This window comes from Anopheles coluzzii, chromosome 3 (assembly GCF_943734685.1).
Source record: "Anopheles coluzzii chromosome 3, AcolN3, whole genome shotgun sequence".
In the NCBI taxonomy this organism is placed as follows: domain Eukaryota; kingdom Metazoa; phylum Arthropoda; class Insecta; order Diptera; family Culicidae; genus Anopheles; species Anopheles coluzzii.
The window spans coordinates 8,639,510-8,664,175 of record NC_064671.1 but is presented as its reverse complement, the minus strand read 5'-3'; the positions used below and the strand labels follow the sequence as shown (position 1 = coordinate 8,664,175).

Here is a 24,666-nt window from a genome sequence, read left to right as displayed (position 1 = left end):
AAAACTAAACCAACAGCGATACTGTTGTTGGTGTGTGCTTGGCTTAGGCTTTGATTAGTAGTCAGAGAGGAAAAAAGAGAGAGCAAATCAATGAGAGAGAGAGAGCGAGAGAGAGAGAGAGTATAGTCTGTAGCCGGAAGGATTAAATTGGAGTGTAGATCGATTTCTGCCGCCTGAGGGTGAAATGGCCCAGATCAAATCACGCTTCACGATAGAATTTGGACCCAAATGGAACCATTTTTTAAGAACTAGCAGCGTCCTGTTCACGCACCGCCACACGAATTGGAACAATATTGTCTCAACTGATGACACGCAGCCAATTGTGCATGTGCAAACCCAAAACCCCCGTATGCGCATTGTGTCCTCTCCCGCACAATGCGTTTGTTTCTTTGGTTGTTTGCTGTCGATTAGCGGCAAATGAATAGTGACACTGTTTGCCAAACCCAGCCACGCCTCTCGGCTTCATCAACGCATCGTTCGAGGTTTGATTCTTGTGGCTTTGTTATGGTTTTCATTAGCGTGTCTTCATCCTTGCCGGTCTACTCGATGTGCCAGTGCGCTCTCTGTTGTCTGCTGTCTGCAACATGAGGGTTTCCCCGTTGCCAGTGGCATTGACAGCACCGTTTGTCAATGGAACGAGAACCCATATTGAAAAGCAGAGGGGGATGAGGGGTTTGTCTTTATCCCCTTTGTCGCTGTGTGTACGTGTTCCCAAACCGTTTGGAGCGAGTTGCGTGACATGTTGCTTGAAACAGTAGAGTATCTATCGTCCGGCTTTTAGCCCGATAGCAGCAGAGAGAAGTTCCTAATTCTATTAAACCACTGTTAACCATTATCGTGCGGTTTTATAAAGTGCTGCATACAACGGTGGCAAGGGCAAAGGTGCAAGGGTCGGATGAACAAAGATCAAACTTTTGCTGCGACAACAAACTTCAAAACAAAACCGACCCTGTTGCACTCGAAAGCACCTTCCCGGAACGGTCGAACGTCCTCCTGTGCAACAGCCCTTTGGCACGAATGCGCTTCAAATGCACTGCATTCCTGTGCGGCCCAGCAAAGCTGAGAGGGAGTGGAAAACTTTACCAGCGGGTTAAACCCTTCCCACACTTCCGGGCACATCGTCGTAGTCGTCAAAAAAGCGGACGTCCCTTTACGCGGAACGTTGCGCGTTGTGCGAATATGTACGTGCGCTGCGCAAACAAGTCTGACTCGAGCGATGAGCACGTCTTCATATCGTGTACGTCTAGCGGGCGTAGGCGGTGTAGGAATGGCTTTCCTTTATGTTACGCTCTGCGGCGAGAAGGAGCTAAGACTCTGTTGCCCCCAGTGCCAGGCTCGAGCGGTCTACCGATCGTGGGAAACTCTCTAGTAGACGAGAGTGAATTGTGCCGGATTAATTAGATTGACGTTCGGGGACTCGCCAACTTAATCACGACACTTGCCAGGTTGCAGCCTAGGTTGAGCTTAGAGAGTGTGTGTAAGCGTGAGTGCTTACACCAGCCACGACAGATGGTTTTCCAGCCAAAGACAGGTTGAAACGAACAGGTCCGAGAAATGAGCGGTCGCAAGCTGCCATTGCGTGTGGAGTGTATGCAAACGAGGCGGTTTTGTTTCTTAAGAGAGAGGCCATTGCTTGGTGCAACGGTTGGCGTCTTTGAGTGCTGTAGAGAACGAAAGGGAAAATAATTGCAGACGATTGTGAAAGAAAGAACCTGAATGGCAAAGGGGGGCAGTGCGTTGTGTGATTTAATTGAAGAGTTTTCTAAAGCAGGTTACACACTTGAAGCCTAAGTTTTACAGACTAATGGGCACTGGTGTTTGTTGAAACACCAATTAACAATCAATTGTTTAGGGCAGTGATTAAGCCATTAAGACATTCTTATTGGACCTTTAATTGGTGTACACCCGTTTATCTGTCTTTCTACATAACCCATAAGAAGATGGAGCTATTAAAGCTTAAATTGATAAAATAGAAGACGACAATGATAGCCTTTCTCAGGAGATGTCATTCCATGCGGCTCGGCCGGTCACATTATGCATAACTCAATTACGCCACAGTTCTAACTTCGTTAGCACACCCAATGGCCTCTGCATACTGGCATCCTTAGGAAAGGATGTTGCAAACCCTTCAAAGTTTAAATTTTAAAGCAAACTTCCCGTGACGGTTGCATGATGAATCGCTTGCTTCATGCGTGTAACCTAATAATGACCACAATTGTGTGCCATTCAATGCATCACACAGAGCATAACAATAATTGAATAAACGGCAATTTTGCAGTCAAAAAAGCGGTACAATTGAGTTTAAACTGCACGCACGCTGGAGCACGATAATTTAATAATGCATTCGATTTGACCGGTTAGCAAATAAGCTTGCGAAGGCTATGATCAGCAATCCATTATTTTCATGTTTAGCTAATCGCGGCACGGCTTGAGCTAGAGCGCATTATTATACCACCTCTCGTGTGAGTGAACGCGTCTGGAATTTGTTTCGACCCTGCCCCATACCAATGGGACGGGGCCTTACCGATTGGGACGAATGGTGTAAGTGCACGAATAAATCTACTCCGTACTTTCGGTGTGCCCTTGGTGCGCGATGTGTAAAGTAAATAAATCGTCCAGTTTTAGCTTCAGTTCATTAAGATTTTCCATCCGGAAAATCACTTCACGGTCACCAGAACCACATCACCGTCGCCATGTTGATGATTATTTATTCGGTGTGCAGAGCAACTATGAGACGACAGTGTGTGTGTGTGTGCGTGTATGTACGCTTTCGTTCGTGCGTTTCAAGCGCTTACGTTTTGCCGCCCTGGGGGCAAAAGAAGTGACTTGCCGAAAAAAAAAGAATGATCCCGGCAGTCTTACAATTTAATGCCCCGACTGGGTACGATTCACACACCGTCGCGCTCAAATTTAATAACATTATTTTGCACCTACTATTTGATGCCTTTTGCCACGCCGCGCAACGGGATGGTGATTCACCATTTTTCTTCCCCCCGAACGATGGTGATGAAAATCGACATTCTCGCAACCGCTTGCAGGGGCTGGTGGCTGACTTGGCGGTGGTTGCAATAAAACATAATTTCATTACCACCGTCGAATGGTGGTATTTGGTTGGTTTTTGGTGTGATGATGTTGGGCGATGGTTCGCGGACGGTTGGTGTTTGGTAAAGATAAATTTCCGTTTCTACTTTTCCGAACCACGCGGCCTCATAGGCAAACGGAAAGAACGTAACGCATGGGCCGGGAGCTTTGAGGTACAACCATTTGTGGTTGCATAGTTTTGTTCTTCTCTTTTATATTTTTTTTCCCGCTCTCACACACAAAACAACTCGGTGATGTGGAATGGTTTGCGCGCATTTGGTGGCCTGGTGTGGGTATGTGAGGGGAATGTGCTGCTGGTTGTGTGGTTTTTTTTCATAATGTTTGAATCACTGCCAACGATTGCCCACATGAGAGGAATTTGAAAGCGCAGAAAAACGAGAGAGAGAGAGAGAGAGAGAAAGAGAGAGAGAGAAAGAGAGGAAGAAAGAGAGGCAAAGTATTGCTAACAGAATTATCCATCCCTTTGGAGCTATTTTTCCACCGCTTCTCGTTCTAGAAGGGGCGTTAGGGTCATAAAATGCAGCACGCACCGCAGACCAAGACCAGCGCGGGGAGAAAATGATCGATATTCGTCAATCTAGTGGCGTTAGTGGGCAATCAATCGTCCCACGGGAGTATACACGCTGTGGTGGAATTGATTTTGTATTTTTTATTCTCCCGTTTTATTCGATGAGTGTGGCATTCATTACATCCCGCGGGACTTCATTGCCGTGCGCCGGGGATGTGTTTGAGTCGCATTGTTTGAAAGCGTTCATGGGAAACCACCAGCACAGCAATGAATAACAGAACGGCAGGCGCGGTCAAGTGAAGTACATTTTTATTGACGGTCGTAAAAGCTTACTTTGTTGCTCGATGGAAAGTGGAGCAATGTAAGCAATTGTGCATGCAAGTATAATTAAGGGAGTTTTTTTCTCAATTGGTTTAAAATTGGATGATAACATAACTCAAACCGGATTCTGTTGGAAGTACTGCAAACTGCATGTTGCGAAAAATCGATTATACATATTATTAATACTTTCTAATACTTTTGAATATTGATTTGTTACTTTTTCACTTATGTACGCCCTACAGAATGTTCTAAACGGACTTAATGGTTCGTTGAAAGCATCTTGCAAATCTCAATATTGCGCTGAATGTACATGTTCTTACCTCCATTTCGATACGTTTGGTAAACCATGTGCAAGTAAGTAATGGAGGCGCCTGGTGTTCTACCGATTTTAGGCAACTCATCCAGCATTGGGATTCACACGCCCAAGCAGCTCCCTAAGAGCTTAAGCCACCATCAAAATCACTCGCACAGACAGCAAAAAAGAACCATAGATAAGTAGACACGGAACAAATGCTCCCACTGTACGGGTATATTCACCGGTGTGCACCATTAGCACTACGACTTGAAAGGCCATTTTCGTAGCCCGAAAAAAAAATAGAGGACCATTTTCTGCTGCCATTCCGGTGCCGGCCCAAGTAACTGTCCAATCGCTTAAACACTGACACAGCGATTTTACCGAGGTTAACACAGTATAACAACGAGCAGTGCCGCAGTGGCTGAGCCAATTGTGTCCCGCTTGACTTTGTCCCGCTGCCAGCTGGAGATAGAAAAGGTGGTAAACCTCATAAAAGGTTTTCGCTGTTGTCGGGTCGGAAAAGGTGTAGGGACAGGTTTTTAGGATGTGTTTTTTTTCCTCTCTCTCACTCTCTCTTGCAAGCTTTCTTCCACAATAATGCTGCCAAGTATGGGGAGGTAACATGCAAAAAAGAAACCTACGCCGCCGTATTGTGTATGCACCAGCTGAGGAAGAAATCTCGGTTAGCATTCGTACACTCGGTGGTGCAGAGTGTACGTTGGTAACCTGTGCCCGTGCAATGCCACCGTCCACCAGCAGCACACGTACATCCTGTGGCGCTTCCGCTGCCTTTCCACCGACCGGCTTGCTGCCACTCGGGTGTAGGAAATGTTTTGTGTAAATTGCATTTGACAATTTTATTGTTTGTTATCTATTTCCTGGTGCCGTTACGACGACAACGGCACACATACACCACGATTGTGCAAGTGTTGGCAGAAGAAGGTTGCATGTTTTCTTTGCAAGGGGATTTTTTTTCTCGGCCCGAGAGTTATTGTAGCGTGGAGAGTTTGTTGGGAAAGCGGGTGGGCTTCCCTTCGGTTCGTTGGGCCATTTATGAGTTGCTATTTGTGCCGGTGGCTGGGCAGTGCGGGAGGGCGATACTGAACATTGCCACCGAAGCATGGTATTGTGCGCGACATGTTTGGTCCCGGATGGGTTGTGTAAATGTTAGTTCAATATTTGTGCATCGCTCCGCTAAGCAAACCTGAAGCGGTTGCAGTTGACGTTAGGGTCTCGTTTTTGTAACGCTTTTCTATTGCTGCCATTAAAGGATACAGCAACTCTGACACCGTTCAAGTAGTGCATGTATCGAACACGTTGCAAATACAAAGAATCGTAAAGTTGCTGTATAAGAAGCGAACTACCAGAACAGTCAGATAAGCAAGAGTAGACTTCGTCATGAATATTAATATCTCGCAAGTTGGTTGGGCTCGTGTAATATTAATCATAGTTTGTATTACATCACAACGCTGGCATGTATGTATATGTGTGTATGCTATAGCATCGTGTCGAGTGACCATAATTCGTTCGTAATGATTCGCTCATCACATGCTCATTCATGGTTTGTTAGGACAGCGCTCGGCAAACATCATTTCGGTCACGTTCAAATGTCTGATTTTGCGGCGGCAAGATTTCTTTCTATGCTTGCTCCCTTCTACTCCCGCGTAGAAAGCGCATCCCCATTTTGACTTCCTCACTCCGGATTGGCAGAAGAAAAATTGAATTACTCTACACGAACACGAGTGGCGGGTGCCTGTGGCTTGTGCTGGGATGGCTTTATTTATTCAGTCTCAGAATGGTTGACTGTAATTAGCGCGCCTGCTTGTTATGTGTGTTTGATGATTCGGCATAAGAAGTTGTTCTAAGTGAAACGCATCTGATTGTACGGATGGAAGCGTAGATAGACGAGGAGGCGAATAAATAGCTCATAAAAATACATAAACGATTACAGGCAAAAAGACGTGCAGAATCTTGATCGAGTCATGTTTTTTGAGCGTATCGCCTCATAAAATTTCATGTCGTGTTTATGAGCCACTGCTTAATGTGATATACGAGCCGATTGTTTTGATTGCTTGGGGTTAGTAAGCTGGACAGAATGTTTGTGTGTGTACCAACCAACCAACTCAAATTTGGAAAATTGTTATTTAAAGAATAAAATTCAATATTGTTCTATAAAATTCGCTACAGACCATTCACACACAACTGCTAAGCTGAACCTTACCTCCTTAGAGTCCTTGCAATGGGTTTATTCCTCCGGGAGCATACCTGCAGAAGAGCGAGAATGAAAAGCATGTATCAGTATGAAGCTGCGGAACCGGAAGCAGTTTTATTTTCGCTGCTGCCGTAAGATGATTAGATTGCTTATAAGGTAATCTATCCTGCTGCTCTCATCACTCCCTTTTGCACCCATCCGCAAACACAGTGGCCCCAATCTCAGCGAGTATCCCTGTTCATCCCTTTGGAAGCAAAACTAAAAGCAAAAAAAAAGAACGACTAAGTAAACCCATTAATATCACTCAAAAAGGTTACACTTTCACGGTCAAAGCCAGCTAACCTGTGCAACGATCAGTCCACGTCATCCGATACGTGTTCCCAGTGCTTTGCGGGAAACTCGCCCAAGGGGGGAACCCAAAGGGTGGTGTTGTGCCAAGGGTTGGCACTATTTGTTCTTCATTGTTTTCTGTCTGATAGGCCAGCAAACAAACCCCGTAAGGGAGCTAACCTTTTTTTTGTCCGGGGTGGAGGAAGACAACAAACGGAAACGAACGGAAAAAAGCGATAGTGGGGAACTTGCCCGAGAGAAAAGCTTTCGATCGGAAGAATTGAGCTGGGAAATTGTGAGGGCGAGGGTAAGGGGTAAACACATTTGACCAAATAAACCCTTCCCCTTCGGTCGTGTCAACAGCAGCGTGTTTCCCCCCCCCCCCCCCCTTTGCTTTGGGGAATTTCTCCAACGGTCAAGCGAATGACCGAATCGAGCAAAGTTGAGAAACGAGTGGCCATAATTCCTGCTCTCCCCACTCATACACCCACACCATTACCATCAGAAATCACCTTTTGCACCATAACGCTTCCGTGTTACCTTTCATCGGAAAAGCGTGCGAGCTTCCGACGGTAAGTACCCGTTTTATTCGAATGGGGGGAAAAATCAATAACGAAAAATCATCTGCGCTTCATGCACGATTCGTGTTCGAGGTGAAAGGAAACAGATTTGTCAGAGCTTGTTTTTGCTCTGCATGAAAAGTGTAACGAAATTTCTCTCAGCAGAAAATGTTTCAATCTAATAAAAAGTAGCACAAAAATAGCTAACCATGGTTTTGCTTCCGACAGGAGAAGTTTCTCCCTTCGTTCTTTACTTTACTTCTGAAACCCGATATACCTGTCCCAGTCCCGGAGTCTGCCTCCGGTAAGATAAAGCTCCATTCACTGCTGCACGAGCACGGGGGAGCTACACGATCCGGGATTCGGGTGTAAAGAATTGCCCTCGGGTTAGAAAGGTTAGCTCGCTAGCGATGGCAAACGAGCCACTTGGATACACTCTGGAAGGATTTCGCTCGTTGTTGTTGTTCGCAAGGCCCCACTACTTGCACCAATCGATACCGGGGACCTTGGAAGGGAGCGTGGTGTCTTGATCCTTTTGTGCGCTGTACGATCCGAACAAGAGCCCCACCACTTGAGCAGGGAGATAGCTCATAATCACGGCACAAAATCGATTAATCTCATGACGTGACACGGTGCGAGAGGGAGAACGAGCCTCACCGCCCGCAAAGGACGCATAGAAACTGACAGTTTATTTAACGACTTTTACCCACATCAAACGGCAATCCCTTCACCATCGGAAGCTTTAGTACTCCGTCAGAAGTTCTCCAACAGCACATTGGCGCTCGGTTTGGGTGGTGGGCGAGCAAAAAATGTCAATATCACCTACGCGCTCACCAAAAAAAAAGAGCACCCGAAGCGAAGGGGCACCGATCTCTGAATGGATCGATCCTGAACGGTACAACGGCAAGTTTTCAAGGGAATTCCCTGGCGCGGTTCTTCGGTCGCCGAACTGACGCTCATACGACGCCACACATCAAGAGCCCTCGTGTGGATCGGTGTAATTTACGGTGATATTAATTACCCCTTGCCTGCTGCTTGCTTCTCCAGAGATGCGAAGATGTCGGTCTGCTAGTCCCTCAGGCCTCTCAGACGAATGTCAGTCATTTGACATTGTGACATAACCTTTTCGAGTGTCAGCCAACAACTTCCGGGCTCCCGCGCGAGCGTTAAAAGACCCGAAGAGCTTGTTATTTTTTAAATGTTGTTTCCGGCAACGATACCAATCATGGTGTTTGCTTTTACTTTATTTTCTCAGTAAAATTCCTGTTGGATTGGAGGGAACCGCGCAAGACAACTCTCCTACCACAACTTTCGTAAGTGAGCAATTAATTAAATTCCCGAAAATCAATAACGCCAAAGTAAATTTAATTTCTTTCCATTCCACCGCTTTGCAGCAGCACACGCGCGCGCCCGTGTGTTCAGCGGCTGGGGCCCGTGTCTCGCACGGAAACGGCTGCAGGTGAAATTTATAATATTCAATTTGCCAACTTTGCCTTCGCTCCTTATCTTCGTCCGCCGAGGTAAACGAGTTGCCCGGAAGCAAGAGGCTAGCGAGGCTTTTGTAGCGCACCTTCCCGAGATTCCGAGGAGCGGCTCGCTCTCTAATCCACACACACACAGAAGAAGCACAAGGTGCTCAAGCCACGAAATTCAGTACCGTCACAGGGGGACCACCTGCAGTGGTGTGGTGGCTTTATGTTGATCGACATGCACAAAGCAGCAATGGCTGGCGTTCGCTTAAACTAAACATGAACTCCGGGGAAGAGAAAAATTATTGACCCGGTTGTGTTCCTGGTGCTGCCGCGTAAGGTTAGTGCCGCCTAACCTTTTCATTTCAAACCCCGGTGAGTTACGGTGGCTTTTAGCAGTGAAGCAACAAATATGCCCGTTTCGCGACCACCAGCACCATCACGAGCAGAGCAACAAATGGTTCACGATAATTGGTTGGTTTTGCAGATTACAAAATAAAAGTTGTCCCACCGAGTACGGTTTGGATTTGGGTGGGTAGGATGAAAAGCGAATGCTTAAAGTACGGCAAGTTGTACTCGTATTGGTTAGACTTGTGGTTTGAGTTTCGCTACGCGTTAGGCTCGTTTCGATCTTCCCACTTCGTGGACTACAGCCATCGAAACCCGAACCTTGCTGCAAATGATTTGTGATTCGTTTCGATCAAAATGATAAACCGTAACCCCGCTGGCCGGCGATTCTTTATTCGGAACGGTCTGGTGCGGTTTGGGCAAAGAGAAGCCGTAGCTGCTGGGGTAAGCAGAACTCAGCAAGCAATGAAATAAAGCAAAAAATCAATAACAAATAACTTCTGACCATTTGCGTTAGGCTGATTTGCCGGCTGAAGGATGAGAGGATGTTGAAGGGGAAGTAAATGAAAGTTAGACTGTGGTTTCTTTGCAAACCGTATTGATGGCAGCGATGGATGCAAAATTATGATCATTGGCATTCTTGCTGAAAATGAAGTTTATGAGAAATTATTAATTGGCAGCTATTAAGCTTCCATTGAATTGTAGTCGTTGCAGAAAAGCGGTTAGATCATGATTAAGGCATCGATTTTAGTACGTATAAAACAACTTTTTTGAACAGTGTCAGTCTTTTGGGAAGACTAGCAGATAGTTCTGCTGTTATATCCGTAGTACTGATGAACAATGCTTGTAAATTAATCATCATTTTACAAGCTAATTTCATTATTCACATGCGTACATGGAAATCTTGCGAAAGAACCTGATAGAGCGAATAACATTAGCCAAGTTCATTTGAACGAAAGTGAGAAAATCACTCCGCACATAGCACACAGCAAGACCGTTTCCCTTGAAACCACTCACCAGTCTACCTTGGCCTTGCATTTCAATGGCCCACACCGACGTTCCGACGACCCCACAGTCGTCCATCCCGTACACCGGCAGTGCTTGGCAATGCTTCATGGCGCGCACACAACACACATTTCCCTTCATGCTCAACTTTCGCGGGAAATGGGATCTTCTTGTAAACAAAACCGAGCACCATAAACTTTAATATTCACTCCCTGCGTAGCCATAAAGTTTAACTAACTGAAACATACGATTTTTTATGACTCCGCCTCACTTTGCTCCTAGCTCGGGCCTGCCACACCGCGCTCCATGTCTTGCAGGGGGTGCAAGCTGACAGATGAGATTGCCGAAACGAGCTGCCGGTTTGAGTGAGGCAACGACGAGTCACAGATAAGCGAATCTGATGGTAAGATCTAAAGCAGCGTGCGACAAGCGTGTCCTCTTAGGTACTTTTACGCATCTCGTGTCCCGTGCCAAAACCGCTTCGGGGTGACTATCAAAGGTCCTGAAGAGAAAGAGTCACTCGAGTCGAAACTGTGTGCGTTACTTTCTTGTGCGTGGCAAAGGAAGGGAGCGAGCGATTTTTTTTTGTCACTACAGTTTTGTCTGCGAAAAGAAAGGGGGTCAAGCGGATCTGTGTCAGCTGCCGAGTGGTACAAATTGAAATGGTGGCAAATTGAAAACGGCAAATGGAGTGGCATAAATCACTCTCGAGCAAGGATACGGAGTGTGCCATAAGTTTGGGATGAGCTCGAAAACGGGAATGAGATAGTTAATGTCCCTAAAGTATCACTAAATCACTAAAAACCGGCCTTGAAGTTTTCTTGTTAGAAGTTTTTCAACGAGATGTTGAATTGCCTTTGGAATGTTGGGTTCCAGTTGAAAGAAAGGGTTAAAAGCTAGGTGTTAGTAATGACACTAAGCAGATTCCGAGCTGTTCAACTTGTGAGGACATTCGAGAGCATTCTTCCCGGCACAAAATCGCGAAGTCCAGAGGAGTCTGCAGAGGATTATATCGCAAAGATGCAAATGTAGTTTGCCAAGTGCATTTAATCCGCATCCTTCGTTTAGGGCAATTGAATAGTGAAACTTCCCCAAAACTGATAGAGCTTGTGTTGAAGCAAGATAAGCAGTTTGGAATAGGGTGCGAAACCACGGAATAGGCAACAAAGCGTCCTAGCGCAGTGGGAAAGTTTTCACAGCCACAGCTGGCGGATTTTTCCATGTTCCTTTGTAACGAGCGTGGATTGTAGAGGGTCTAATAGTTGTTTGCATAATGGAGATGAGTTTATTTTGAGCCAGCTGAATAGTTTTACTAACATTAGAGTAATGAAGACGCAGAGTTGGAGTTGGAACAAGATTTACGAAGATATGTAGAGAGGTATAATAACTCAACAAAAATGGAACATAACGCAGAACGCATTACTATGCATGACCATAATAGAGTGCTGAATACTCATGATGGAAGGCTGCAGGGTGTTCTCAGAAAGCAGGAAAAACTTGCTCGGGATATCCGATCGGAAAATGTCCGGACAATCTGCCCGTATTATGATGACAAGCACACGCATAGCAAGGACATCATAGCATCTGTGTCGTATCGTTACTACCTGGAATCGGCAGGCCAGTTATAAAGACAACAGTTTGGATATACCAAAAACATATTTTTCTCGATAGAGTTCATTGTTCGTTTTGGTTACAGAAAATATCACACAGAGGCATTATCTTAGTGAAACAGGTCCATGAATTTAAGGTATTGGTAAATCCTCAGAGAATATACTGTAGTTCAAATAGAATAGAAAAGCACAGGCATTCAGTTGTGATTCGCAAAAACAGAATCTCTTCCTTTACACACACATTTTTAAGATAACATGAACTTAATTGTTTTTAAAACTTAAATTGCTTGATTTGTTCTACTGATATCTATAAAGGCAGTTATCTATAACCCTTTTATTACAAAACCAGTAAACGCATTAGAATCGCCTTCAGCAGTAAACCCATTATGTGTAGTGGACACTTATACGTGCCCAGATAGCGAAAAGCCGGAAGATTACTAACCCCAAAAAAACCAAACCATCCACCCCGAAGTGCCGTACGTCCGAACGGCTTGTGCCCAGTGATACGGTAGAGCAACTTACGATCCGGCAGCTCATTAGCTGACGTTTAAGTACATCCCTTGCAGTGGTACACGGTACAATAGACAAGGACGCCGACAAGGACACTCCGGTGTTCGAAATGTAGCTCCGGCGGGAGTGGACTAGCATGTAGGAAGAGAGAGAGAAGCGTTGTGGAGACAGAGAGCGTGAGCAAAACCAGCAGAAAAAACAACACATCCCTATTCCGTGCAGAATGCGCTTTAATGGAATGTCCTCCGCCCATCCACGGGATGGACGTGGCTTCTTGTAGCCGACATGACATGCTCTTTTGTTTGCTGTCGCCCAGCAGCAACGATCCGGGCTAGCCGATGTCCGGGCATGAAAATCTGGTCTCAATGACGGCAATGGTAGTGAGATACTGAGTGAATCTTGACGTAATGATGTGCTTTATCTTGTAGAGCACCCTTGTACGAGTTCTCTGGTAAGCCGTTGTTCTTGCGATTGTTTTACTAGCCCACGAGTGTACTTGTGGCCAAGGTTGGAGATTTCGATTGGATATATGTTGAAGGTTTCCATGGAGGTTTGTGACGTTGGAGCTGCGCTTTAAGACTATTCGAAACTAATATTTTGAAAGCATTTTAACATGCTCTAACTTTAATATGAAATTGAACAACTGAAATATGTTGTAAGCATTCAGTTTCTTTTTGTAAAATAACATTTCAAAACTCCTAACACTCGCCTATAACATTTGTTTACCCACTCAAAAGACGCTCACATTTGAAATGCGCATCGATTGGAGAAAGAATCATCGAAAGCAACGCATACAAACACAGTGTCCAGTGGAAAAGTGCATTCGGACGAGTTGAAATGTCCTTCAAAAACTACTCCAACAAGAAGCACAATCTCCAGACAGATAGAAGTGTCAATACTTTCCTGCTTTCGAGAACTTTATTTCCGTATCAATTCCCCAACTCGCACACACAGACACAAACGGGCGAACTCTAAACCGTTTTTACGACGCCAAACATTGAGAGCTTTGACCCATCGGAAAAGAAGGGGTAGTTTGAAGATTTACCGTAGAAAGGTTGAAATGGAACGTCGTCCCCTTGGGGATAACCGGCCCGCCAGAGCCACATCCATTAAGCCTCTATTGCCATTTTGCCAGATGGGTCAACAAAAACATCACCGACGGGTCGTTTGGATGTGGATCCAAAATGAATAATAAAGAAAAACCCGGGGAACGTAAAATGGGCCGAAAAATACAGCCAGCACCTCCGGACATTGTGGAATATTTATAACCGACTGCCACTTCGGAACAGAGCCAAAGGTGTTTGTTCTCCCTCATGCTGCTAACTCGTCAACGCACAGTCGGGTGGTATTTTCGTTCATCGATAGATAGCCCATTTCTGGAAGGGAAATAACATATATCTTACCCGTCCGACAAACGTATGCTCTATAAGTGCGGCATGATTCATACGGCCGAGTAGAGGGGAGTTGAGTTTTGGAAGGGGCAGTTCGTTTGGAGCGAGAAGTCAAGTCCCATTTTGGGTGAAACTTTCACATTTGCTATAAAAATGGTACTTTATTCGTCACCGTTTGGAAGTTTGTGACTCCTTACGGAGGTATTAAAGGCAGCCGAACGTAGAAACGGTTGCTCAGACAAAGTTACAGACCAACTCGTACTCGGAATCTATTTCGATAAACGATTAGACCTTCTGTTATCATCATCATGCTCGATTGAGAAGTTGAACATTTCGGATTTGATGATGGTCCGCATAAAGCAGCAAGCTTGGAATGTGTCTGGGGCGCATTTCTAGCGCAAAAGAACCACCAACAACTGGAAGGAAAAAAAACTTCGTTAACCTAACTTCTCTCTTCACACTTCCCAAAGCGTGCCTGAAACATTTCAGGCATTCGTGTTCGTTTATGCACCATATTTCGGCATGGCATTCCAAGTTAGTGAGGGCTGAATAGCACACTTCAAGCCGGGAAAGGCACAGCACAGTGACCGTATCATGTCATATTTAATTGAGCGTGTAATACGGAGAAGTTTTCGATCCGCCAGCTCTCTTCCCGCATGGCGGACACGGCTGGTTGGAACGTGTGTGTCTCACGGGACCAATATGTTGGACGTCTTGCCGTGGGAATCGTGTCGCCTACGGCGCTGACTGGGAGCAAAAATTGGAAATTGAAATCCAAAAATCACTTGCCTCTTTTGCCATCTTGCTCGAGGGAATTGGGGAAAAAATGTGATAAAGGAATGCAAGCAAGCGAACGAACAAAAAAGGGCGGAAGGAAGGTGAATAAATATGTTGTTTGCCATTCCTATTGTCCAATTCCCACAAAACGTTTTGCGGCAAGAAAAAAAGGTGGATGAAGTAGAAAAGCAATGGAAAACAGATTTTCCTTACCGAAAATGCAATTCACGTACAAACGGGGAATACATTCACTTCCGGGCACGTTCACTGCCAACGACGATGGTCGATCGTTTGTTATCTGTCACTTGCCTTACCCTGCCGTTCCCTCTGCTGCCCTGGAATGCGATTGTCCACCACGAAGCACTCGTTTTGTAACAAACGATCCGAGCACTTCGCAAAGGGGGCATCCATACCGTACGTGACCCAAAAGGTAAAGGTCGCACTCGGAAAAGAAGTACCATGATCACGAACCATTCAATTCACTCTGTTTGGGGCGAGAACCGAGCTGGTATGGTTTTCTGAAATCTTCGATGACACGGCAAAACACACTCGCACGGTGGTTTTTCCAATCACATTAAAGTTCCCGTTTGCTTCCAATTCGACCGCCACCTGGGAGATTATTCGGTTCCGTGTGTCTGCATCGTGGTTTCGGGCATGCAAGGTACCAGACACTTCTGATGATGATGAACCGACTGTCTTGCCGATGCTGATGCTACTTTTAATCAATGACGCTGCATCATCACTGTAATGTGTTGCCGCGAGGGGCAACTGCGAGCCCCAGACGCCGATCAGCCGATCGAGGATGATGCTGCGCGGTGCTGCTGCTGCTGCTTACTATTACCGCCATTCATGATGATGATGATGGTGCAGCCACACGGTAGCAGTTCAATCTTTCGCTAGATAAACTACCGAGTGGGAAAAATAAATCTCGTCTTAAAAATAGCATTTGTTTTGACAGATCATATTTTACTCCCGCGTGCCCGCCCGGTTTCCACTTCACTTCAACCCGGCGGTTGTTATCTCTCTTCGCCGAAGGAGGATGAGGGGCGGATTTCTTGTCCTTTTTCTCTACCATTCTTCACGCGAGCGGGGTTGTGTGTGTGTGTGTGTGTGTGTGTGTGTGTGTGTGTGTGTGTGTGTGTGTGTGTGTGTGTGTGTGTGTGTGTGTGTGTGTGTGTGTGTGTGTGTGTGTGTGTGTGTGTGTGTGTGTGTGTGTGTGTGTGTGTGTGTGTGTGTGTGTGTGTGTGTGTGTGTGTGTGGTTTAAACATTTGCCAAACGGTGGCCGTTTACACTCCCAGAATGCAACCCACACCCACAGAATCACCCGCTGCGCTCGTAGTTCCTCGATCGAATCGGTTAGCAATTTCGATTGGGGTGTTTTTGTGTGTTATCCATTGCCGTTGGCGAATATCGTGTGTTTGTGTCTGTTACAGCAAAATGGAGCAAAAGAAAACATAATTGTTAAATCGGTGAAAGCGATTAGTTTACCGAATGATAAATGATTTTCGATCGCAAGCGGGTAGATATATAAACGTAGCGTTATATAGGTCAAGCGGATAGATGTAATGGTAAAAAGGGGCAAAAGGTATAAAAGCTAAATGTAATAATAGTAAATAAATTGGTGCAAATATCCACTCAGAGCGATGTAGATTTAACGGTATATCTCATCGTCTTAATCACATTTATCGTGTTCGTTAGGTACTTTTGAAGTAAAGCTTCCCGGATTAAGGTTGTTTCCAAAGCCGCCATACAGTATACCTTCCAAGCTTTCTACCGATTTGTCTATGGATTATGGTGACGCCACAATCTCATTTTAATCTTGAACGATTTTCTTCGTATCTACTCGCACACGCTAAGCGTAAGGTGATTATCCTTATTTGCATAAAATCATATTTGTCGGTTGCTTGTGCATGCTTTAGGCGAAAATCCTACAATCTTTTCGGATGGCGTTTTTAGCATAATCGTCTTGTTCGTACACGATTGTAAAAGTGTGTTAAATCCGCATTAGTGATGCAATAAACATCATGCAACGAGGTTAACTTCTGGTCGACTGTAATTGGTGTAAATAAAACCGATACAAACGAGCGACAATCAGATAGTTAACACCTTCATGGTTCGAGGCGAGCGATGATGATTCGGACCAATGGAATGACGATTAACACCGGCCGTCCCACCGGGGGACCGTGAATCATCGTGCGGTGATGTGATGATCGTAAATCGATGGTCATAATGTGCCTCATCATCGTGCTGACACCAGTGGCCCCGAATCTAAAACGGTTACCGTCCTTCTTCTTCCCCCCTATCGGACACCGGTCTACCAATCTTCATCAGCACAGCTTTCCATCATCATGGATGTGGAGCAACGATCCATCATCCACGAGCAAGACCGTACGTAAACGGTCCCGGTTACTAGGCACCATGTCCAGCTGTCGAAGCTTCTCACCATAGTTACAGCGAGATAGACGCATCGTTCTCGCATCAGATTCATTCTGGTCTCCTTCTTCTCAATCGGAAACAGTAGCGCAGCGATTGTCTGGCTGTGGAAACGTCAATAGTTTTCCAATTTTCACAATCAATCGCTCTGCTTCTGTTGACTTCTGTTGGTGACTGATGCTGGTGACTTTACGAGAGCTAAACACACACGTTACGCTCGAAAGACGGTGGAAGAAAATGGTAGGAAAATGTAACTCCACTCCACCATCACCCATTCTTCCACCACCACCCCGGGGTTGGAAATGTCATTAATCGTGGTCCATAAATTTTCCAAACTTCAGAACGTGCGCCAATTTTACTGTAAACATGGGTAAAAATATTTGATTCCGCGCGATCCGTGGCACAGGGAGGTTAAGACAACCGGCCCATTGTGGGTGGTAAATAACAATAACATAATCCGAACCTTGCTTTCCTCTGTGTGTGTGTATGTGTGGGTGTGTGAAATGTACGGCGCGACTTTAGCGACTATTTCCGCGCCCGAACGAAAGAACGCACAGTGTGCTCGGGGACGGGAGTAATAGTAGATGCAGGACATAAATTCCAATCATGGTCGGGCCCATGTGTCTGTGTGTGTGTGAGTGTGTGTAGTTTATTGTTCGGTTTGGCAATGGTTTGGCAGTGCCGGCAGAGGTCGGCTTTGGCACACACTCGCACACATTCCACCGTCGTCGGTAGGGTTAGTAAAATACGCGACCCTCGACCAATTGAGATTGCTTTTCGGTCGATGTATTTTGGAGTATGGTATCGATCAATCTGGCGCATGGTGAGGGAAAACAGGTGCGTTTTTTGTTTGTATGTGTGTATGTGTGTTGTGTTTGGATGCTTGTGTGTTTGCACGGAAACTCGTTCTCCATCTGGTGTTTAATCCCGGTTTCCCGGTATGCTCTGTCGCTGGGATGTGAAGAAGGTAACCGTGTTTCGGAATACCATCTGTCACTGCACGCTGAAAGGTGATAGTATTTTTAAGCGCTGGAACGACTAATAGCTAGCGCACCTGTGCACAATGCATACATTTAGGCGTTACTGGTGCGTACGCAAGCGTAACAGGCTCGGAGCTTCTTTTTTTGTTGGATAAGCAAACACTGAAACTAAAATAACATTATTCACTATCAAAAGAAAGGATAGTTCGGGGAAACGCTTTATCATGCGTGCCTTCAATACTCCTTCAAAAATACACCCAAACCCGGCCCATGAACCTAAGGATATTTAGAAGGGATCTAAAACTGACACAAAAACCATTCACAAATGGCCCTCTTTAGCGTTATCTGCCATTTCGAAACAGCTCCCTCGAGCAATCCATGCTCAAGAGCACTGCCAAGCTTCCTCTTTGCGAGCCTAACCCATCGTCATCGAAACGATCGGACGGAAACATCAGCAAAAATATTGCCATCCATTAGTCCGGCAATCGGGAGGTGGTCGGCAAGGGACAGCCTCCCCATGTCAGCTTGTTGCTGCCGGAGGGCAGTCTCATCGCTTCGAGGGCTCTTAAAACGTGCTCCTACAAAGCGATGAGAAAAAAACACGCTCCGAAAACAACCCCAGAATTTTGAACAAAAGTTTGACGAAACGAATTTATCCAATGCGGCAAATTGAAATTGTGTCTCACAGAATGGTTCTCCCCGCACTCGCCACTGTCGCTGTGTGTCCTCGGAATGATGATGCTAATCGTCGATGGACCTCCATCAACACTATCCCGGTCGTAATCGTTGCGGCCCTATCGTGATGCTCTCATCGATTTGGGGACGCCGAGGGGGTTGGATGGCCCAACAACTGGATGGATAAACATGTAGTCACGTCATCGGAGCTCCGCCTGAAGCCGTTGTCCCTGATCATTATCGTGTGTTTCGGCATTGTGTGCGTTTTGCGCTGACACGCTTGTTTGCTTTGCCGGCAGGCGGCAGGGTACCGTGGTGAAGAGGACGAAAAGCCTATACCGATTGACGGCTGTGCTGCCCGTTTCGATTGGTTCGCTCGTGCGTGTTTGGGGGTTTTGGCAGACCAAGGCGGCAAGGATAACAAATCCAATAAGTCGAATCTGGACTGGAAAGAATACGCGTACGCTCATGGGGTTCCAATAAAGTTCGGGTAAAAAGGTCTGCGATGCGTCACAGTCACATGTGAAGTTCCGAAAGTGATAACGTTAGACCATCCGAAAGATGGACGTTTCTTGGGCGTTCGTAATGCTTGATGTAGACATGCTCCAGATTAGCCGCATCACATCCCGAGCTGACCAGAAGGGAGCACGTGTTTGATAAGAAATCGAACAGTTCTCCTTGGTGGTAGGCATAGGCCTCGTTCTTCTTTAAGGACAATCATTTTGTTCTAGGAAGCATAGAAATCAGCAGAGCCTCTCCTACTCTAGAAGAGCTTGCCATTATCAGGACAAGATGAACTGACCGCTTTGGTAAATAAAAAAAGCGGAAGTTATTAGGTCGTAAAGCTGCCGTTGTCAGTCGGTTGGGCCGAACTTTGTTCCACCCCCCCCACCCCCCAACCGTAGATTACGTTTGCCAAGGGGAAAGGAAAAATGGAGCTCCAAATGTCGTCGTCGACGTTCATGGTCTGTTAGCGCTCCGTTAACTGTTTATTAAGAAGATGTTAGATGTGACGACTTTTTCCTCTATCTATTTCCCTCTATCCCATGTGGGTGACATCTCGCTCGCTCGTCTGTCAGGTTTTGGTTTGTCTTTTATTGTTGTTGTTGATCTCTATCTCTCTCTCGTTCTTGCTTGCATTTCTCTCAGCGAAATCTATTTCCGTTGCGCCTTGCGTTGTCACGGTGGCATGGTGGACCTCCTCCGGGGTCGTGGTGTATGGCAACGACTGACTGGCAAAATACGGCCCAATTTAATAGCCAAATAAACGATGTTTCAACGAGCTGCCCGTTGTTTATGTTCGGGCCCGGTTGGATCCGTTTCTGCGGGAGCTACCGCGAACATGTGTTTGCAGGATTTATGACACCATCGTGAATCGGCTTTGGCAATGATGATCATTGTCGCTGTCAGTTAGATTATCGCTCACTGGAACGGTTGCTTTATTTCTGCTGTGTGCCCGTTGTGATAAGACACACTGTGCAGCTGAGTAACTTGATTCCGGTGTGTAAGTTAAGAGCCTAGGGTTTTTTTTGTATCTCTCCAACTCCAAATCCAAGAATTGAGAATACTCTAATTGTAGCGTAGCGTATCACAAACCGGCGTGAGCACATACACACACCGAAAATAGCAGCAACGATTGAGGTCGTTAGCGTGCACCACACACACACACTATGCAAGGCACAGGCACAACGACCTCATCCCGCTCGCTGCCGAAGAATAAGCTAAACAGATTGACGGTTGACATCTCACCGACGGACGCGAAAACGCTATTTCATAAGTAACGAGATTACGGATGCCCGTGCTGCAGGCATGTGCTGTATGGGGTGTGGGGCATGAATTTTTCAATGCATGATGCAAATATTCCACCCATTCTGACATGGCTGCCTCTTCCCAGGAGGGGGATTACGAGTGCAAGAACCGATTGAGGGTGTTTTTTTGCGGCTACCGCGCGGCTGCTGCACACAATGCTCGTAGTTTTGACACACGATCGTCAGTCATACGTCGTTTTGTAGAGCGACTGGCACGTGATCGCGTGTTTGGATGTATGTGTCTGTGTGTTGGTTGTTTTTTTTTTCTTCTTCTACAAAACACTACGTTTGCACATAAATCATTCGAGACGTGTTTTATGATGAATTTCATACTCCCTGCGCTCTCTCGGGTGTGTTGGTGTTTTTCAGTGCAGCGATGCAGTATGACCGTAAAAATCTTTATTGTTGACTGCACGAGACGCGAATTGGTTAATGAACTGTAGGAGGTATAAATCATTTTAAAAGTGCAGCACCAAAGAATGGGCGACTCTTGCCGTTGACATGACAGGTTTTATCGGAGATGAAAACAAATAGCGCCGGCGGCGACCTACATTAAGAGCGGTGGGTAACAAATGCTTCAACAAACAACAACAGCTCCAGTGTGTTAAAGTTGTTGTGCGCTTTTAATACGCTCGTCAAACACATTTACTCGACAAACATCAGACCCAAAAATCAACACACAACACACTTGATCTATCGGCCAAAGCCATCCGACGCGGGAGCCAATTTTTCACGACCCATTACACACCCTCGCCAATAAGGTACGGTTGGTGAGCTCTCCCGTTGATGCATCTTCGCAATTTCACATCCATATCACCGCTAGACAACTTCCTGAAGAATATGGCACCACAACGAACATACACGTTTAAGGTGGGAGATCGCACACGCTAACGAGCCACCGATAAACGGTACCACCAAACCGATACCTCACAATGACGACGAACGACGATGTTGATGATGATGGCGATGTTGATGTGTTTTCCGATTACTACGCGGTCGTTGTATGTCTCCCATAGCATGCTACAGGAGTCTACGTAAGGAAAGCTAGAAAGACACACATCGACAAATAACGCCACCCCCGGAACATGTTTTGAAAGGTGGCTTCACCTTTTCGCGAAGGAGGAAACATACACGGGCACGTGCAACCCGGATGATATCTTCCTCCTCAAGGAAGAGGTCGCTCCAAAACGCCAGTCGCCAAGAAGTGAGTCGTCGGAAGTCGGGCGTAGGCGAAACTTGACGACGTGTAAGATATAGCCATTTCGTCGTCTCAACGAGGTTTCACTCGATGGTTTTTCGAATAGCTTTCAATTCCATCCTCTCTCTCTCTCTCCATCCCCTCCTGGAGCCCGTCGAAACGTGATGATTTGCATATTTTTATACCACTTGTGCACTACTCGTGTTTCGCCCGTTTTACGATCCCATCATAGACTCGTTTTGAGAATCGCATTCTGTGTGTATGTGTCTCTCCCGGCGCAGCGAACGTGTGCGGATACAGTGTTATTTTTCTTTCTCGACATCAAACAACCGGAAATAAGGAGCCCGGACCCGGACGGGCATAAACGCTACCCACTTCCGATTGGTCGAGACACACACACACACAGACCCAATGAGATATGAATATCAAATCGAGTTCGAAGCAAATTGGGACCGAACGTGGCATCGGGATACGGCCCCTTTTTTCGGTGAGTGCAACCGGTGGTAAGCGTACCCCGTAAGAAGTCGTCGAGAAAACCATCGCATGATTCAATTTCTTACCCTGTTGCTTTTGCCGGCAGTTGCTGCTGGGTGAGCGTGCATAGAATGAGCTACAAAGTGGCAAACTGAGACGTGCAAACTGAGGTGATACTTGCAGAATACGAATTAGCAAAACACCCAATTCCCTTTTTAACGAGTCTGTGTGTGTGTGTGTGTGAGTACGTGTTTTTGTTTCATCCTCGGTAGCTCGGTGGAACGAAACCTTTGCCTAATCTAGGACGGTGGCAACATTTGGTTCAACTTTTTGTCGAACGCTGGATTGTGAAACGACACACTGCTGCCGATGATAACAGATCGACGCTCGTAATCACTTGTGTCAACAGAATGGGTGAAACCGAAAGGTCAGAAAAGTTATTCGATCATGGTTTTTGAAGGGAGGTGGGTGGTTGAGTTTCATTTTTATCCCTCGCCTCCTTCCTGACTTCGTTCTGGGTCAGTGAGAGAGAAAGGGAGCTGAGTGGGGAGTAGAGCATGGAGAGGGAAATCGCCTGTTGCTTTCCTTTTATCAGGAAGTTACAATGGCAAAGTTACTGCCACCGGGTACGGTGAAGAGTTGAAGTTGGAGCAAAGCCCCTATAACTTCCATTCTTGATGTCCCCAGCCATCTGCACACACATAAAATGCCATTTAAGTAAGTGTATGTTGCCATCTTCCTCATGTGTGTGTGTGTACAACACGACATGTAACTTTCCAACGCCCAGTCCGCCCTAACCTACAATCGGGAGGAAATTTAGTGTAACGAACAGCGCGGTAAAGTTTGCGGACAGTTTCCGACCGCGCTGTGTCCTCCCGATAGAGAGAGAGAGTAGACGGGACTGGATTGGTAAGGGGACTGAGAAACTTTTGCTGCAAAGATAAGGACGACTCCGCCGGTTCGGGGTATTCTCGGTAGTTTTCCGATAAGTTTTGCTATTCTTCCATTAGAAGTTTTGCTGTTCCGATTGTTGGAGTTTTTCGTACATTTTTTCTTTCCTTTCTCCTTTCCACAGTCAGTAATCTGTCGGTACATTTTGTGGTTTTGCGTTTGATTGTGGGAGCTTACTTCGATATGAGCACGATGCGCATGAGGTAGCGCAGTTCATTCAACTATAATTCCGTCATCTTACTGCCATTTGCATCTGTCTTCTATCCACGTTCACGTTCCACCACGTCGTATAATGAGCTTATATTAACTCTAAGTCATCTCATTTCGCACCCCGCTGACGGTGCGCCATCAAACAACAGCGCAAACCAATAAATGGTTCACGGATTAGTGCCTCCCTGTGCTAAGCCGACTAAATAGATCCATCACTTTCGTCAATCACCCGAGCAACAAATCCGAGCAAATGTGGCAAAAGGAAAGTATCATCACCCTCGCTAAAGCGGGCGCCATTTGCAGCATTGCTTGCTCCTTGCTCCAACAGCTGTCAATGACCAATCACTCAAACCGTAACCGGATGAAGACCATCACGACCAATGTACTCTTCCTCTATCGTCTCCTGCTTGTCGCTTCGCTCTCTCTCGCTCTCTAATGACAGGGTTCGTTGACTAATTGTGCTACCGTAAAACCCATCGGGGGAGACGTTATTCATTCTGCTTCTTTCCCTTCAGTACGGTTACGCCGGTTCGAAGGTTTTGAAATCTGATCCGGGAATCCGATCTCGGTTCAGCGAGCACACACACACACACACATGTTGGTTGTGGTTGGGGCGTTACATCGAGCTTCAAATGACCGTACCAAACTAAACCTCAAAATGGATGGACAAGATTAAGTGGCGGTCGTGAGTGAGAGAAAATGTCAAATGGTTTTTTTGTTCGCTTCCCGTCCTGCAGGAGGGTCCCATCCTGATCCCTCGTACCGTGTGCGGTCAGTTATTGAATGAAACAGACGGTCCGAAGCGCCGCAGATACAAACCCGAGATTGTGAGTGAAGCGAACGGGAAAGTGCGAGAGAGAGAGAGAGAGAGAGAGAGAGAGAGAGATAGAGAGAGAGAGAGAGAGAGAGAGAGAGAGAGAGAGCAAGAATCATTGGACGGCATTTTCCGGTCAGCTTGGCGTTGTTTTTCGTTGCCCCTCTAAAATTTCCTCACATATTCTCTCCCCCCTTCCCCTGGAAACCAACGAACAACGGTTGAGGTTAAACGCATCACTTAAAAAGTTAAACATTCACATACACATTTACACACACTAACACGTGGAAGGTCGTGGCCGGTCAAAGCCGGGAAGCCGGCCGTGTTCGGTTGATGATTTTCGGGGACGGATAAGTTGCTGGAAGCTTAGACACGCCGCTTGACCCACCCGAGGAGGCGTTCCCGGCATTGACTTGTTGAGTGTGTCTGGTTTTTCTCGGCGATTCAAATCTTGTGCACTGTAAGGTTTTCTCGCCCTCTCACCCCCCACGTTTAAGCTTTATCGCGATGATACTGATGATCGCGATGATGATGACGGTACGCTCTGGAACCAATTTTCTTGTGAAATTCCAAATGTCTGCTTTCTCTCTCGCTCTCTGCTAACCTCCATGTAGAAACCAATAGAAACGCTTGTTTTCATTTGGTGGATTATAGCCTTAGTTTTCCTTCCAAAAATGCTTTCCC

At 46.2% G+C, this 24,666-nt stretch overlaps 1 protein-coding gene across 2 annotated transcripts in view; it reads right to left on the bottom strand.

Moving 5' to 3' along the window:
• Positions 1-24,666, bottom strand: part of LOC120957177 (uncharacterized) — an 89,578-nt gene that overhangs the window by 38,303 nt on the left and 26,609 nt on the right. For both annotated transcript variants that reach the window (XM_040379236.2, XM_049608897.1), the window contains exon 3: positions 6,448-6,491. The gene's annotated coding sequence lies outside the window, so the exon portion shown is untranslated. The remainder of the gene's footprint in view (positions 1-6,447; positions 6,492-24,666) is intronic.